At 44.4% G+C, this 15,742-nt stretch overlaps 1 non-coding gene and 1 pseudogene across 1 annotated transcript; both read left to right on the top strand.

Moving 5' to 3' along the window:
- The first annotated feature begins 227 nt into the window (after nt 1-227).
- On the top strand, nt 228-3,755 carry LOC101774138 (annotated as a pseudogene).
- A 234-nt stretch (nt 3,756-3,989) lies between these two features.
- On the top strand, nt 3,990-4,062 carry TRNAV-UAC. Its single transcript has one exon. It is a non-coding gene; the product is annotated as a tRNA-Val (tRNA).
- The last annotated feature ends 11,680 nt before the right edge of the window (nt 4,063-15,742 follow it).

The raw sequence follows: 15,742 nt of genomic DNA, 5'->3' as shown, positions 1-15,742 counted from the left end.
AAAGTAATAGAAACTTATTGTATGACGATTGATCACCAAAGCCTAAACTTTGATAGGGCATAATGGAACAGAGCCTAACTCGGTGGGGATGTGGTGTGGTTGTGCATCCATACCATCCAAATTCGAGTCATCATCAACTTTAATTTTGTTGCATGTATATTTTCTTCTTCTTGATAAAAAACAACCTCCTAGTTCTTTATGGATTGGGTCTATTTTTTTTTTACAGGACATGGCTCCTCGACAAATTCTTAGGGGCGAGACATTGTGCTGGTAGCGTGATTAAGCCTCTAGTAGCATCTTCAGTTCTTTATTTTGCAGACCTAAACACTATTAGCAGCTTCAATTTTTATATGTATGGTTGACTTGGTTTGGCTAAATATTTCCCATGTCATATATCACAAGTATCAATTTAAATTCGAAGTGCAATGCAACACCTAACACTCCTAACTACTCCCATTTACAGTATGATATGCATGCATGGTTTGTTTAGACCATCTAAAATTAACTTCTGACCAGATGAACTAGCATGGGAGCGTGTTTAAGACTCAGCATCTTCAGTTCTTTATTTTGCAGCCCCAAAAGGGATAACCTTGATCACAAGTGACGTAGATATGATGATTGCAACTTGAATGTTCGTTAAAAAAAGATTGCAACTTGAACGAAACAAAATTCAGTGTCAACTCGCACCACCCACCTCACTTCTCATATAAAAGCGCTTACAGATCCTCCTCCATGCATATGTTCAAGGCAAGCTAGAAAAGGCAGCTTCTCTAAAGTCTGAAGGAAATACTACACAGTACACACTTGTAGCTCATAGAGATGGAGATATTACAAATTCAATATGCAGCTCTCTGTGGTGTTGCACTGATGATAGGATGGTTACTACACTGGGTATACAAATGGATCAACCCCCCCTGCAATGGGATTCTTCCGCCCGGTTCCATGGGCTTCCCTTTTTTTGGTGAGACCATACAGTTCTTCAAAACGAGCCCTTCAATACACATGCCGGATTTCTACAAATTAAGAATGAAAAGGTGAGCTCTTTGGTTGTCTTAAATTAACAATAAAAAACAGTTCTTGTATTCTTATTACTGTTAGCACTGTCAGGTACGGTTCGGTTTTCAAGACAAATTTGGTGGGACAACCGTTGGTTATTTCTGCTGATCCAGAGGTCAATCGGTTCATCTTTCAACAAGAAGGCCAGCTGTTTCGGAGCTGGTACCCTGAAACAGCAAATACCAGCATTGGGAAGAAGAGCATAGATGAGTTCAGTGGTGCAGTTCAGAAATTTGTCCGTACCTTCGCGTCAAGATTATTTGGTCTTGAATACCTGAAACAAGAGCTCCTGCCTGAACTTGAGAACTCCATGAGAGATAGCTTTGCAGAATGGGCAACTAAACCTAGCATCGAGGCGCATGAAGGTGCCACAAACGTAAGTGTGAAGCGCCCGCCTCCCCGCAAGCTTGACTTGCAATTGCAAGGCTCTCTGTTCTATTTGCTTGCAATGCGTCCTTTGTTCAGCGGACTAGCAATTATCTTTGTTTCACAAAACAAAGTTCAGCATATACCATTGGCACAAAAGCAAATGGCTGCTAATGATGCTCAGACCCTATAGGGCCTTAGTATTAACCAATCTCGCCTTCATAAGACTAGCAGGGGACGTCGGAAACTACATAACAGAATATAGAATAAAAGTTTTTTGCTGTAACACTTTCCAAAATTGGATCTGCACAGTGCACCTGAGCAAGTACAACAAATGTCTTTGAAAAGAAACTCTAAATGATGACAAGTATAACAATTTGCCTTTTCTATTATCACAGGTGATGTTTGACCTTGTGGCTAAGAAACTTATTGGCCTTGATACAACTAAATCAAGAGAACTGAGAAAGAACTAAAGCGCGTTCCTTCAAGGGTTGGTATCTTTCCCAATATATTTTCCCGGGACAACATTTTACCGATGCATGCAAGTAACAGAAATGGTTTCAGTTTGAGAACCATTTAGGAAGTAGAAACTTCAAAAAGAACAAAAAAAAATTACAAAAGGTGATCTATTTCTAATAAGTTTTTTTCGAGGACTCGTAATTACAAATAACACCTCAATTGCTTGTACAAGCTTTCTTCTGGCTACGTTTTTTGTGGTTATGTTCACTGTTGCTTACTTGCATTTATGTGTATAGGGACGGAAGAATATGCAAAATATAATGTCAGATCTATTGAGACAAAGACTAAGCACACCAACAAAAAAACATGGTGATCTCCTTGACCTAATTGTTGAGGAACTGCAGAGTGAGAAGCCAGCAATAGATGAAAAATTTGCTATAGATGCATTGGTTGCACTCCTGTTTACCAGCTTTGTAACAATGGCGCCCACCCTCACGTTAGCTTTCAAATTCCTCAGTGACAATCCAAAAGCTCTTGAAGCTCTCAAGGTTGGGCTATAGTAGATAATCCTACTATCTATTTTTTTTCAAATTATATTCATGTAGATATATAACATGTTTGTTTATAGTAAATCATCTTGTCACATATGCGTTACACTTGATGTTCATCAAACAAAATCATATTGACTCAGGAGGAGCATGAAGCAATAGTGAGGAACAGAGAGAATCCTGATTCTACGTTCACATGGGAGGAGTACAAGTCATTAACTTTCACTGCTTTGGTAATTTTGATGCTAGTTTATACTGTTACTATTCCCTCCGTCCCAAATTACTATTCTTTTTAACTTTTCTAGGTACATAGCTTTTCACATGCACCTAGATATATACTTATGTCTAGGTACATAGCAAAAATTATATACCTAGAAAAGTCAAAACGAATAGTAATTTGGGATGGAGGGAGTATTTTAGAACCGGTGCTATACCCTAAGTGAATTTGTTTTGCATGAAGGTTGTGAATGAGCTCACCAGAATGAGTAATGTTACACCTGGGATTTTTAGAAGAACCCTAACCGACGTGCAAGTGAATGGTATACTTCTTAATCATACAGTCTGCGAAACTTTTTTTAAAAAAAATCATACAATTTGCATGCTGCCTTGAGGAGGATGTATAGAGTACCCAAGCTGTGGATTTTAGATACAACCAACACTGGCTTGCAAATTAGTTGTCTCTTTGTCTTTTATGCAGGTTATACAATTCCAGCCGGGTGGATGGTCATGATGATCCCCATGGCAATTCATTTAAATCCCAAGTATTTTGATAATCCACTCAACTTCAACCCATGGAGGTGGCTGGTCAGTGACAAATACCCAATTATTATTTTCATGATTTATCTTTTTAGAAACATTTACAAGTTTTAAAAGAAAACACAGGAGGAGTCAAAGCGGAGCACACTACATAAGAATTTCGTGCCATTTGGGTTAGGCATAAGGGCATGTCCGGCTACAGAGTTTAGCAAGCTATTCATTGCACTTTTCCTCCACATCTTGGTCACGAAGTATAGGTAATTGTTGGCTCGTGGTATACATCACATACATGCTGCAACCATATGCTTGAAACATGTTGACATGCTTGTCAACTGCCTGAGCAGATGGAAAGAGATCAAAGGAGGAGAAGTGTCCCGCAAGGCAGTGATCATGTTCCCGCAGGGCTATCAAATTCAACTGCTCCCGAAGGCCTGATAGACCATGAATTTACCATAGATATATTTCAAGTGTTAATTTGGCACCTTCTTGCTTGCATGTATGCTTGGTGCAAGAGTTTGTCATATTATGTTCTTCATTTAAGTTTGTGGGCATGCATGCCGCTTGTTGTAAAATTAATAATTACCAAGTCTATGTGGAAATATTGTGTGCACGCGCGTAAATCCAGAAATACACATGGATGAAATTTGAAAACAAGAGTTATGCTATCAGTACTTTGCCTACCTTAGCGGCTAGGACGCCATGTCGAAGAAAAAACAAAAGGGCCAGCGCTCTCATCGACAAATCCGACTGGTGGTCGGATCATATAAGTAATATATGCAGTTTATGCATCTTTTTACCGTCCACGTTCCTGTGGTGTAGTGGTTATCACGTCAGTCTTACACACTGAAGGTCTCCAGTTCGATCCTGGGCAGCAACATGCCAAGCTAACCTCGTTTTGGAACCTTTTTTTTTATACCTAGCCCGCTGAGCATTTGGGCCTCACGGGTTACGGGCCTTACGGCTGTCCAGATATCGCCCGTCGAGAATTCGTCGAGATCACGCACGGATCTGTCCCCCCAACGTCAACGAAAAACACGATCCAGCCCAGCGCTTGTGGCCCACGGTGTCTGCGCAGCACGCGGGCGACATAACTGTGTACTACCATGCATGGCCCCATAGTTACTAATCTTCACTCGTCAGCCTCGTATTCCACTTCAAAACGGAGGTTTGGACGGATACTTCCCAACAGCTCGCAATGCAATCGTCTTCATTACGATTAATCTAACGTGCACTCCTTCATTAACATGCACGTACGACTTGCAAATCATAGACGTTCGTACCAGCACAAGCTCGATCTCGAGCAAGCTAGCACACGAATTGCTCTGCTCAAAACCGCAGCCTGCATTGCTTGCGACGCCCTAGCTACATGGACGTCAACATGGGCAACCCAGCAGGCGCCCACAGATCGACAGCAGCATCCCTATCGACGCATCCGAGGTTTCCATCGTGGCTTTTGACGGTCAACAGATTCTCTCTCGGAGGCCGGGTCCCTGGAGCTGGATGCATGTGCTCTGTAACATGCGCGCGCGCGTGCGTGTGGGAACTTGCACGGATCGATGCGCTAGCTCCGTTCCGTCAGAGACCATCGATCGAATCGATCGAGTGTTTGGATGCATAGACTCATTTTTTTCCGGTCACATCGGAAATTAAACGTCAACTAATTATAAAAATAACTGCATAAGTCGTGGCTAATTCGCGAGACGAATCTATTAAACCTAATTAATTCATGATTAGCACCTATTTACTGTAGCATCACATGATCAAATCATGAACTAATTGGCTTAATTGATTTGTCTTGTGAATTAGTCTTTATTCATGCAATTGGTTTTGTAATTAACCTATATTTAATACTCCTAATTAGTATAACTAAAATTTAATCCCTGTCTCCAAACGGAGCCTAGCTCACGTACGGCCTCATCAGATGGGGGCTCGGATCAGCTTTCCCCTCGTCAGTCCCACTTGCAGCTTGTGCACAACACTTGCGCAACTTGTATGCCGCCCGCTGTTGATTATTGGTGGACAATCGAGCTGAGCTGGCTATGTAGCTTTACTCCAGTAGACTTAACGTGGCGAACATGGTCCCATTATACCATAGTTTGTGATTTTGGTGCTTGAGTGACAACATAATTATAAAACTAATGTACCTTGTAGATTTTCTAGGTCCCAAGAATGCAAATCAAACCACGGCAAGGTCCAAGTCATGGTATTCAAGTGTCCAAGCTATGGTATTCAAGTGACCAGGCCATTGTATCTAGGATTATTCTATGGTATTCAAGCATCCAAATGACAGAGAAAAGTCAGTATCATCGGATGATCCGATAGTTCGTCGGAGCAACCATCGGAACAAGCGTCGTAGCAATTGGTACAACTGGAAAATCAACTTAAGTTCCAGGAAGTACCGGATGATCCGACGGCATGATTTTAACAAGCGCCGGAGTAATTCCCGGAGAAGGCAGAAAAAGACCTATAGCACCAGATGATCCAACGCTCAGGAGTTGGAGGTGTTGGACAAAGCATATTTACTCTGCGAAGTTCCAGAGAGGTTTTGACCAGAAAACCATCAACACCGGATGATCCGATGGGGGCATCGGATGAAGCATCGGATGAATTCTTGAAGAAGTTGGGCACGGGGGAGCCAACGGCTAGTTGCACCGGATGTTCTGATGCTACTAAAAAATATATCATCGGAACATCCGATGGTACACTTTAACTAGCCATTGGAGCAACGGCTCTTTGATGCCTTGGGTTTTTTATACCTCCTCTACTCGACCGTTTGAAGTTGCTGGAGTGTGCAGAAGTCTATTGGAGATCAAGACTCATCAAGAACACATCCAAGCCACCTAAAGTGTTTAAGTGATTATTCTAAGGCTTAGCATAAGCTTAGAAGAGTGATTAGTGCTAGGATAGGTCTAGAGAAGAGAGAGTGTAAGGTGTGCCTACCTTGTGATCAGTTCAGGAGTGAACCACAGCTGTACAAGGTGTGTCGGTGCCTTGGAGCCTTGGCGGCTCGCCGGCAAGTCTTCGACCCTCCAGTTTGGTATGGAGCGGTGTCAACGACCATGTGCAGGGGACGTGGAGACCCCCTTCCTTAGTAGAGATGGCATCAAGATGACCGGGTAACTTGGTGTGAATTTTAATGGCCAAGCCTTTGTGGCAAGTCAAGGGGTGTCCCAGGAAAGACTTGGTGATCGGGAAGCAATACTCTTGTGTGAGTGCTTTAACAACGTGGACTATTAGTAGCTTAGTGCCTACCGATACTATGGGATAAATCATCATGTCAAGAGTTTGCTTCCCCTTATCCCCTCCTTTACGTTTCCGCATTTCATCCTTGCAACTTGTGTACCTTTACTTTCTTAATGTAGTATTTTGTTAGGATTGGCTCTATGTTGCAAAATTTATTTTGGATGAGGATTTCATACTAGATCAACTATAGTTACACATCTTGATAGCATGATCTAATTTATGCTTGGTGATTTGGTAGTGAAAGTCATAGGTTAAAGTTTTAGATTGCTTAATTTACCCCTCTCCCTCTCAGACTACGAGTACCGATTCCTTGCCCTTAGCTTCCAGGCGCTTCGACATGTCACAGCCACGGTGTCTGCGCAGAGATCGATGGATCGATCGATCGATGTGTCGTGGAGTGTCAACCCATGCCTCAGCGTCCCCAGAACCATCTATCAGCGCCTGCAACTTGCGCCTGGTAGCTCGTCGTTCAGATCTCTCGTCCGAGGTTTCCTTTACTTTCCCTGGCCGCATTTAACATTGTGAAGCTTCAGCTAAGTGAGAAAGAAGCAAGGCGCAGTCCGTAGTCAAATCTTCACCTTCTATGTTCGATGGTTACGACAACATGCATGTCGCCTGACACTGCATATAGCCAGAAGCCAGGCATCGCCATACTTGCACACACATCTCAAATCTCATCATAACGGATAATAAGCAAATGGAGCTGCAGCCTGCAGGTAGCAGTAGTAGAATAATAGGCCACGAGTAGTGCAATTTGCCGCACACAGGCGAAAACAGCCTAGCCTGGCAGTCTCTTGTCACATCTGGGCATTTGGCAGCTGCCATCTGCATGCCAACACTCAGGATCGGATGGCCATGCTGTGGGGAAACGCGGCATGATCCGAGCCTCTGCTGCTCTCGGGCATGCCCTACACGTACGTGTCAGGTAACAATTCTCCTGCAGACACCAGACATCTTCTGAGCACGGATCGGAGCACCAAAAGGCTTCGATGCAGGGGAGCCGGCTGTCACCCTTGTACCCGCAAGCTCCAAGCCTCGCCAACGTAGCGTGTCAGGTGTTGCCGCGCCATTGTTTTCGCCGCGTCGTCATGGCCTCGCCTGGCTGGCTTGGCGACAAGCATGGGCCTTTAGTTGCTCGCGACGCCGAAGCGTGATGCACGACTCAGCACTGTGTAGTCAGTGGAGCAGCTAGCTAGCTAGCACGTACCTGGCTGGTAGCCTGAAACGACGACATCGTGAACCATATGCTATTGCGTATCGCGAGAGATCAAGAAGAGATCGACTCGCCATGCGTGTTTGCTTCTCTCACTCGTTTTCTTCTTTGTTTATTTTTTTGAACAAAAACTTTCTTCTCTCCTTGCCAGTGACTCTGTGCTCGATCTTGATTAATCTTCAAGTCTTCGGTAGCCTACTCCTGAACCGATGGAACTCTTGCATGTAGTCAAGGAGGTATGCATTCCGGTAATCCTGTATACTCGTTGTCATGCACTCAGCCTCTAGCTCATGCATGGCATGTGAGTAGCAGGCAGGCGTAGGAGAAGCTAGGCTAGCTAGTACTAGTAGCTCATCTGATTGTTGATGTTTCAGTCAAAACTTGATGTCCACTCCAGTCAAAACACCTCCATGATTGTTGATGTTTCATATGTAGTGATGGATAGAAGCAACTTGGAGGTTAAGAAATTGGACCGAGCTTTAAAGTATTAAGTAACGGGGAGCAAAATGGTTATTTTTATTTATTATTTTTGCAAAAAAAGAATCTTGGTAACCATTCAGCATACATAGTTTGAACTTTGAAGAAAAAAACTACTTTTATTTTTTCATTAATGAGAGGATAAAATAAGGCACATAAATTCAATCCTAAGTTTTTTTTGAAACATTTTTCTACGAAAACCTCAAACATTTTCATGTGTTCTTTCACAAAATTAGAATTGATAAAGTTACATGCCAACAAATCATCAACGTACCGTGCTAAATTGTAGATCTGTGGCGTACCATAAAAGGAGTAATATTCCCTTTGCTTTGATCCAAATTGTAACTCGCTAGAGTTATCATGCAAGCAGAGGCGGATCTAAAGGAGGGGCTAGGGGGCTACATGTGTGAAGCCAATGGATCCCCCCACCCCCCTAAGCGCCATGTTTTTAAGCCATGGATGAAGGAGTGTAAGAAGAAAATAGAGAGGAGGAAGAAGAGAAAGAGGAAGGAGAAGAGGAAGAAAAAGGAAGGATGAGCAAATGAGCCCCCCTAGGCTGCCTCCTCCACTGCATGCGAGTAATATTACGTGCATGATTCCCCAAAACAATACTATATGCATGTTATGACTAGATCCATTGTGAAAAATGCTTCAAAATACGTGTTTTTATTTGGAATGCCATAATTTCCATAGAAAGCATGTTATTCTAAATACATTTTTTTAGAATTTAGATTACATCATAAATATACCAAACCACTTGTCAGATTTCCAATTTCCAAGTTTCCATGCCATTTGGCACAGCTCCAAGTTAGATTTAGAGTTTATAAACTAAAATAAAAGTGATATTTCAGTATCTATTTTAGAGTAAATTTGACTTGGTGCTGTAGTCTCGTGCTAACCAGATCGACCATGGCTCCAGTTTTCACCTAGCACCAATTGCCTCAGTTGCTTTGCCTGCACCACTGCACGTGAGCCTGTACGTTCTTCGACTCAAGCGCACATGAATATGGTTGGTCGTGTCCCGATGTGTATGGCGCACTGCGCTTGTACATGCAGAGATACGTTGAGTACTTTGAGTCTTTGACCGGTCACGTAGCATGCATGCACAGAGCATGCAGGCTTTGACAGTTCAGTTTGACTGAGATCCCCTGTACGTTGCAGTGCATGGTTACCTGGATCTGCATGAAGCAGGCGGAAACTTGGCTACGAGGTAAAGGCACCTTGTATATAACATAATAGCCATGATTATATATGTGCATAAGTGGTGTAGACTAAACATATTATCAAAGCAAGTGATCCCCTGTTCAGTTCAGGAAAGCTTAAAGTTCGATCAGCGCAGTCAGACACGGAACCTTCCTTCAGACCTCTGCTTTGCGATTACTGTGACTGTGGCATCTATGGAGAAGTGATCTTTTAATTTAACTACACGAGTGTTTCGTGCTTTTCAGCAATACCTAGATGTTCCACAAGTATTTGAGACCTCCCTTGAGTTCACAGCCACACACTGCTCGCCTTGGATTTCCAGGAAGTTTGGGGCTTGGAGTCTCTAGCTTCCCGGCCTAGTGCTTCAATTCCTTCAACGGCTAGCTGTAGCTAGCTAGCTAGGTGCCGGGAGCGCTAGTAGGCCTACGTGGAACCTGCAGCTGTGTTTCGTCCAAATACACTGCACATCAGAAGCGAGTGATCTCGCACGAGCCTTGTCCTGGGCTGTGACTAGACAATGCACCGATATGTCGCTGAAAACAAGCGCAGCTGAGTGAGCAGGCAGGTGCAACGCGGCGGCGACAGACTATGAAGAAACGCGCAGTTTTGGTGAGCCATCCTAATCACATTGCTGTGCTACAGGTTGGAGCCTGGATGTCTCAGCAGGATTTGGGTCCAAACCAAAACGATACCCCGTAGTAAACTATCTGTAACTGGCTTCACCATATCTAGAAGTGAAATCATATCCTTGTGCTACCGATCGAGTACCGACCATTTCTTGGCCTGATCTCATCAGTCATCAGCTTCCCGTCATGCAATCGCCAGAAAGATAGCGCCCGGGGCAAGTACTAGGCTACGTGCTGAACTGCTGATCAGTGATCACCGGGCTGGCTGGTGTGTTAGATTGAATTTGTCAAGGGTCACTAGTTTAACGTCTCATAGTCCGTACCTACTCGTAGGAGGGGCGATGGAATAGCTAGAGGCCGCGTATTGCAGCTGTTGCCCTCTGTAAGAAAAGGACAGGGAGTGTGCATATTTTTCATGGTTTACTACCATATTTTCATCATCTTAATTACTGTATATAAAATTTTAGTGCCAAAGGTGTGCACTTGTTGCACACCACGGAATCTTAGTCTGCCAAGTTATATATTGAGTTCAACTAATAAAACCAGTAATTCTCTGCACGAGCTATTAATTTTAAGAGATATAAGTAGTAGATGTTCGTGGATAAATTTTGCATTCCTACTCAATTAAAATCGTTTATATTTACTCTCTCATTTTCTCTCATTGTTTATATTTCTAACTCAATACTAATATAGATATAGATACATTGCAACCTCTATCGGACCAATTACTCTTTATATACTTTACCACCTTCCCCTGTAGTTTTCCCCTTAGCATTTCATCTATGTATGTGTTTAACATATGTCTAGTTCAAACCATAACTTTAAACTATGCGTCTAACATGTTAACGATATGTGCATGAACCCTTCGATGAGGGTTTTGGTGGTTGTTTTATGTTATTTTTAATAATCGAAGAAATGTGCAATTTATATGTGAATTTGGGAAATGCTTTAAATTATTTTTCATAATACCATTAGTGGATAATTTACATGTTACTTTGTGTGTGTGTGTTTTGGTTGGGGGGGGGGGGGTGCTTTAGATGGTTCTGATGATAACAGGGGGGTAAAGGTGAGTTTTTTTTTTTGGAAAACAGAATCGATCGGTGGGTACATTATTTGTCAATGGTGATTGGAGTATGTTGAATTCATGGATAGACGTTTCTGCTTTCTGTGAGAACTTTTTAATTTATCTCTTTTTCTACCACGTCTCATGAGAGTTGATGTGGAGGCTATCTTCAAACATAAATTTCTGCCACCATAAAAATTGTTTTCAGTGATTTGTCTAATGATTTTTCTGCCACCATAGAGGGGACCCGGACTCCCGGAGACTTTTGGGCAATGAAAGGCACAGCGCATGCAGGTGCATCAGACGTGGACGCTGCTGACGAAGAAGCTTTGTATTCCCCTGTCGGTGGGAGCTGCAGCAGTCTTCCTCCAACCCCGATACGTATGAACGAAAAGGAAATAATGCCACGTTCCCGTGGCTGACTGGCAGTTGGAACCATTTCATCATCATGCCTCGGACAGTTGCGGCGTTTACTTACTCGATCGGTATCGGCAACTGGACGGGTACTACGCAGATCTCTTCTCGCTCGATAATCCATGGTACACTGCATGTCTGCACTGCACACATGAACATAGGTTGATAAGAGTCAGAAGACACAAGTAGCTAGTACTAAAATTACAAGAAAGTACAAGCAGATGGGCAGCTATAATTCCCAAAAGTCGTTCATGGAAAGCACCAATCAGAAGCACGCCGTACGCAAACTGCAGGCACGTCCTCTATTGTTGCTTGTTGCACCATCTGACGATCCATCTGACAGTTGCTCGATAAAAATCAGCAAGAAAGTAGCGGCCAACAACGCAAGTGGTTCACTTGCAACAGCTATATTTGTATCTGCGCTCCAGATACAAATATATATTCTCCCGCTAGATCGTTTCCTTCGCGCACAAGAACACACGCACCTTTTCAGCGTCCATGCATCCAATGCATCTGTCCGGTCGAAGCCTTTTCATCCCTGTCGCAATGATTCGGCGGTTGGGATCGCGGAGCGGATCGGGTCGTCGCCCTCGCTCCCTGCCTCTCCCCGCTGCCGCCATCGTCGTCGTCAACAAGTGGACTCGCGCGCGCGAAGAATCTACGCTCGATTTTTCAACCCCGGCCCTCTCGCGGCCGTGGTTAACAAACCGGCCACGCGAACAACGCTCCTCTTAAACAAAGTAAGCTGCTAGGGCTTCGCGTCGCGTACGAGAACGCGACGACGGCCGCTGCGGCTAATCAATCTGCCACGCTCTGCTCGTGCTGTGCCGCTGATGCTTAGCGCCTTAGCCAATCAATCAGTGCGTGCTGCTAGTCTCTAGAACCCCATGGGGGGGCGATCCTGAGCGAGAAAGTCCACTGGGGGGGAGCGAGCTGCAGCGCGAGCCATTTGCAATAAAGCGGCATGGCCACTGGTCGTCGATGATCGAGCGAGGGATGAACTGGAAATATTCGCGGCGACTGGAATGATTGGGGAGCTAGTAGGCGGACTGTGCAACTCGCATCGGCGGCTCAACACTGATCGATCTGGCTGTCGTTTTCTTGGTAGTATGTTAGTTGGTGAAAAGGGGGAGCTGAACCCGGGGGGGGAGAGCGTGTTGCTAGCTTAGCTGCCTGCACATAGGCTATGGCTCCTCCGTGTTCTAGACTGGAGACCACCGCACGTCACGTTCACACCTGCCGCTGAAGTTTATCGTTTTAAGTATGCGCGTAATGTGATCGCTGCATAATTAAGCGTACAGATCGGATCAGGAGTTGGTCGTAATTAAACTACTTGCTAAGATTATCGTTAATTTGCTGCGGCTTCTTGAGTTCTTGTATGTATACATTCCGGGACACAGCATAGCTGAAGGAACAGACCAACACGTTTATTAGGATGATCCGGAAGGAAAATATCTTCCATAACATCCACCGTTGGATCGGTAACTAGAGACGTTCACCCTATTTTCTGGTATGTTTCGGTTCTCCAATTAGACCTCAGCCCCTACATTGCCCCTACCCTCAAATTAGGGTCGTGTGGGTGGGTCGGGCTCCCAGATCATAGGCTTTTTATGCACCGGTCTAATTATATAGCACAATGTTCATATTCTGCATCCTTTCTTTCTTTCTGAACCCTCGCCCTGCCACCCTCCTTAATCTGGGCCGTCGACAGTCCTCCCACTTACCACCGGCGGCATCCCTACCGGCTACCGCACCACTTACGTGTCCGTGACACACTGTTTGGTACCTCCCTCCCCAACCGAATCAGCTAGCTGCCACAACACAAAGCATACCCAAGATGGAAATTCTTGGCATTTTCAGGTGATTTAAAATTCAGTAGGTGTGTTGCTATATCTTTCAATGTTCCATTCGGGAAGGCGCAATCCGCAATGGACGTGCACGAGAGTGCCCATTCATTCAGCATACCACGATAGCAGCAATGTTGCTCAACAAGACTTCCCTTCTCCACTGCACACAGGATCCCAGTTTCCGAGAGCTTCCCTCCGTGATTTGGATCCCCAATCTGCAGGCTAAAAAATATTCTGATCCCAGAGGCGAAGCCCTGTTTCGCTGTTGGTCATGTTACCCCCCGTAGGAGGGGGCCACTTGTGCGCGGCACGCGTGTGGCCCCGCTGTCCCCGTACGTCCCATACGGAAACCCAAATGATGATCTGTACTACAGTGCCCCCATATGCGTCCAGGAGCACGTACGCGTGTTGCAAGGTTCATGCATTTTTCTGCCCCGTTTTCTTGTGCTCGGAAACTGCAGGGCGCGCGCGCTCGGGAGAGCCGGTGCCGGTGCCGCGGGCTCCAGTGCACCGGCAAGGCTCGGACAAAGGCAGCGCGAGACCAACGAAAATGAGCGTTCTGCGACGCCTTTTTCCAGCAAGAATCCCAGCAGCCACACGGAGAAAGTGCTTGAATTCTGCTGGCTGTTCTCCTTCCTGAACTTGGTCATGTGCCGAAGAAAGCTGGGACAGTGCTAGTAGTACGAAATGGGCGCGTTCAGCTGTTCTCCGTGTCTTTTTCTTCGTGAGTCCTAAAGTGCCGTTCCTCTTGCTACGTGCGGAGCACTTTATGTTAGAGAATGGGTTTATTAGATGGCAAAAAAATTGGACACCTGAATGGAAATGGCAACCACAGAGCATCACCAGCTAAAATCTAAAAAAGGAAAGGAAAGAAAAGAGCACCACCGGCCGTGTCGAATCTATTTGACACATCTGACGGATTTATGCGCCAAGTACAGCGCCCAGGACCGCTTCAGCTGGTCCTTGCTCGCTTCCAAGAAGATTCAGAAACCGGATTGATCTGCTTTTTTCTTTTTTTTTGGTCAGAGCTGGATTCAGGCTAGCATTGCAGATAGGATTGTTTAGAGCCAAGGAACTTAATCTATATACTGTCTAGATAGCTGGCGAAATAGTATAAGGGCACTGATGAAGCTCTAAGTATAGACCTTAGATTGTGACGCCTGACGCGTAGTAGTTGTACAGCCGGGAAAAGAAGGAAAAAGATCGATGCAAAAGATTGCGAGAAAAAAGTTCAACTGTTGATTCCTATCCAAGGGCGCAGGGAGATCAGATTGGCGTGTGCCGGACTGCCGGTGAATATACAATCAGGTTGTTTTGTGATAAGCACGTAGGCCACGAATCAGAAAAATAGTGTGTACAGTTTCTTATGCTTCAAGTTCACATATATTTGACTGATGACTACATGACTACGAGAGCTCTGAAGCAAGTGCAATGCATGCAAGGAGTGTACTGCACTTTTCGTGTTTACTAGCAGTACGTTTGGCTTGACAATTGACATGATGTTTGTCATAAGTAATTTTTTTGGGATAAGTATGTAATAAGTAATAACAGAGCCTTGCCACAACATAAAAAAAATACAAATAAATCTGAAGTTGAGAAGTGACCACATCACCAACTGCAGCTAATGGCTGCAGTACGGCGCTACTACTGTTCCATTCTCCCCACCCACACACAAAAATGGGCAGCATGCAGTACAGTGTCCGTGCTTGAACCCTGAAGCCGAGGCTGGAATCTCGTGCTCCGATGATGGAATGAGATGAGAAACAATGGTGCACTTGCCCACGCGCTGTGGATAAACAAAGGCATCGCCTGGCACCGAGAGTGATGGCAGAATAATCCATGGTCCGGAGACACGCCCGGCAATTCTTTGCTGTTCTTTTCTGTACTAGTATATCCCCTGGCCAATTCCAGCCAGCTCTCACCAGCCAATACGGGCGCCCAGAGGAATCGATCGCAGCCAACACTAGCTCCTCCCCACAACCACGGTCTACCACAAATAAAGGGAAGTATTCTTTCGTTGAACAGATCTGAAATTACAATCTTGTCCTTGGGTGCTTCTTAATTTATCAGAGTTGCCTTGAGTGTAGACTGCTAAACCTCATGGTAGATCAACTACTCTGAGCTTCTTTTAGGGGGAAAGGGTGTTTAGGGGACAAATTATGGAACGGAGAATTCAAATTTTATATGACAATGAAAAAAAAGATAAAAACAATTTATATGTTGCACTTGAGTAAAAAGATATTCTCCTCAAGGAAAAAAAATGTTCTTCTACAATGTCTTGCTCAAGATAAAAAAAAATGGTTCGCTAGAATGTTGCACTTAAGATTAAAAAAAGTATTCCACTTAAGAATATAAATGTTTTTTGCCTATTGAATTTGCGAACGTTCTGCCTTAGAAAGTTGCTCCACTTAAGGAAAAAATATTCTAACTTCGTAAGAAAATGTTCCTGAATGTAGATGTTCTGAAAGTTG

Source organism: Setaria italica, chromosome VII (assembly GCF_000263155.2).
Source record: "Setaria italica strain Yugu1 chromosome VII, Setaria_italica_v2.0, whole genome shotgun sequence".
Taxonomy (NCBI): Eukaryota; Viridiplantae; Streptophyta; class Magnoliopsida; order Poales; family Poaceae; genus Setaria; species Setaria italica.
The sequence above is the reverse complement of the archived record's forward strand: the minus strand, read 5'-3'. Positions and strand labels throughout refer to the sequence as shown.